Source organism: Canis lupus, chromosome 22, assembly GCF_003254725.2.
Source record: "Canis lupus dingo isolate Sandy chromosome 22, ASM325472v2, whole genome shotgun sequence".
NCBI lineage: Eukaryota > Metazoa > Chordata > Mammalia > Carnivora > Canidae > Canis > Canis lupus.
Window position 1 is genome coordinate 26,288,655 of NC_064264.1, and position 3,111 is coordinate 26,291,765.

Here is a 3,111-nt window from a genome sequence, read left to right on the forward strand (position 1 = left end):
AGAATTGTGTAAGATTGACAGCATTGTATAACCTCGATGTCTGTCATAAAAGTAAGATAAAAATATTAAATATATATTGAAAATGTTCTATTACTCTTGACACATGCCATTGTGCTAGATGCATATGGAATGTTTAGTAAGTACTTAATAAATGGAATACTAAAATATAAGTAACAGATAAACGATGTTTTTGTTTTTAGAAATTTTCTTAGGAATATCCATTTTTCTCTTTCTAGTTAAAAAAAAAAAAAAGTTTCCTGAAGTTAAGTATACTGGAACAAATTACAGAAAACAAAAAGACTTGTTACTGTAATGATGAGGTTCTAGTACACAGGCAGGCAATTACTACGGAAAACTCACTGCTGTATTAGGAGCACATTGGCGGGGCTTGGATGTTACTGTCAATGAATTGGTAAGTTCCAGGGACGCCTGGTGGCTCAGCGGTTGAGCATCTGCCTTAGGCTCAGATTGTGATCCTGGAGTCCCCAGATCGAGTCCCACATTGGGGCTCCCTACTTGGAGCCTGCTATTCCCTCTGCCTATGTCTCTCATGAATAAATAAATAAAATCTTAAAAAAAAAAAAAGAAAGAAAAGAATTGATAAGTTCCAGAAAGAGAAAAGACAAGGGTAAGGAGAGCATGAAGACAAAAGGGCAAGCTCCTTCTGCTTTGTTAAAATGCCAGTGCAGAGTGCTGGAGAAACAGCCTTCCCTCTCCTCTAAGAGCTCTTTGAGGATCTTAGTATGACAGATTGTTGCACCTCACCAGCGAGTTTCTAATTCAGTGGGTGTGGGATTCATCTAAGAATTTTCCTTTCTAGCAAGTTTTCTGGTGTTGCGAAGGCTGCTGATTGAGAAAACACACTTTGAGATCTACTGAATTAAAGAATAGGTTTGGTGTATACCATAATATGCTCACTTTTATCATATGGGGAATTCCCTTATCAGTGTCTAAAACAATCATGTTACTAAAACATCAATGTTTTTCCTATTCTTAAAGCTATATATCATATTTAAAGAATACAATCATTAGATATAACATACCATATACAAAAATTCTCAGGATAGTTATACCTCTAAATGGCAAACCTACAGTTACGTAAAATTGAAATAGACATAATACCACAATACTTACATTAAAAGTTATAGAGGCCATATGAACAAAGACATATTTTTAGTTCAGCCCTGGATTTATACTCTCATAGACATAACATGAAATATTTTTGTAGGACCTTATGCCTACATCTCCAGTTCAAACTCTGTTAATTAAACATGGTACATTTAAAAAACTCCTTAGATTAAATGGCATTCACTTTTCCTTGGTACAGTGCAGGGTCTGACGTCACATGCACAAGGGCTGCTCACAACTGTAGGCGAATTTTCTAGGACTTCTGGCCTAAAGATTGGAATATATATACATATGTATTTTTTTTAGGAGTTTAGGCAAGGGCCAACTCCTAACCTTAGAGTGAAGGTGGCTTTTATTTCCTCTCTTGGGGAAGGAGGGGAGGAGAGTTTTCCCATGCACACTAAGCTGAGGAAAGGAAGGGGTGGGTGTGTCCTCGGAGGATGGGACTGGAAGAGCCAATCATCCAGAAGGGCTCCTCCTAGTCCAATTCCAGGCCCTGGGCTGCAGTGTGCCGGTGAGAGTCACTGCCTTTAGGGTGGCAGCTCTGGCTTGAATGGAGGCACATGAATATATCTGTGGGAGTTCATGGAAGAGGAAGGGGGACCAGGTGCCTTGAGTAAGGGAGTAGGGGGCTGACTCCACTCACCGCCTGCCCAAGATTGTAACTTGCACAAGGCCTGGCCTGTGTGACTCTTCTCTCGAGAAGGGTCAGAGGGGCCCAGATATATTGCTCCATTCCATGGCAGGTCCTTTAAATATCCATCTTAAATTGTGACTCTCCACCACCTGCTGACTGATCTTCTGGACTGTTGCACAGGTGGTTCTGACTTGTTTCTGTAGGGGCGTTCATCACTGGCAAAGCTGGTGACCCTGGGAATGGTGGGCAGGTCCTACGGAGGTGTTTCGGTCACAGGTCCTAACACTCCTTCCGGATATTGGGTAGTGGATGATGCTGGTACCTACCACCCCCCACCCCACCTGGTGGTGAAGAGCGCGCCGTGGGATGAGGGGTGGCAATACTGTAGTCCCCAGGCCACAGCTGCACACTGCAGGGGCTGAGGACCACCTGGTGAGTGTGGGGATGAACTGGCTTGGAGTCTGGCTGCAGCTGCTGCCCCTTGTCATGGTCTCCTGTGTTCAGCACCTGCAGCAGGAGCTTGACCCTTGAGATTGGATCCAATATTGAATAGGTCTTGAAGGGCAGAGAACTTGGGCAACATTTGAGAGAGTCAGGGATGGGCTGGATCTAGTTCATGCCCTCCTGTAACTAGTGGAGAGATGACAGAAATAAAAAAGCAATGTGGCAACAAATACGCATGTGTTCCTGCACTATCCCACCTTCCCTTGTAATTAGGGTGGTGTGTCTGGTTTTACCTAATAATTTGTGAAAGAAAATTGTGCTTGATACTCTTATACTGAAGCATATAAAAGTTCCTGTGCAAATTTCCAACACGCTCTTGACCATGAAAGCCATGTGTAAGAAAGAGTATGGCTATACGCCACGGTGTCTGAGTCCCTGAATGATCACATGGAGGAGCTACCCTGAAGACTCACCAGGTCCACAGCTCACCTCCCATGAGGTAGAAATAAAATACATGTGTTTTTAACACCAGTGTTCCAAGGAAGCCTATCCTAACACAATGAGTGAGGGCAATGAGCACTAAGATGCAAATATGGATGGTGTATTTTGGAGGGCAACAGAAGAGATCAAATCCTGTTGGTAGAAAAAAGGTTCAGCAAAAGGCTTCTTGTGATTTCTGACTTGCAGTGAAGCAAAAGGGAAAAAAAAAGTAAGCTTCATGGAATCCTGGACAGAAGGGTTGGTTAGAAAAACAGTATGTTCTAGAGACTGTAGACCTTGGTTCCACACTGCCTAAGCTGCAAAAGCTGGAGGTTGATCTACAGGATGGAAAAAAGATGCCTAGTTCCTTTCCAAAGCAATCTCAGGCAGGTATTGATAAAGCTGAGAAACAAAAGTGTGTA

The 3,111-nt window shown here is 42.8% G+C and overlaps 1 pseudogene; it reads right to left on the reverse strand.

Moving 5' to 3' along the window:
* Nucleotides 1-1,879: 1,879 nt before the first annotated feature.
* On the reverse strand, nucleotides 1,880-2,253 carry LOC112655881 (eukaryotic translation initiation factor 4E-binding protein 1-like; annotated as a pseudogene).
* Between the last annotated feature and the right edge of the window lie 858 nt (nucleotides 2,254-3,111).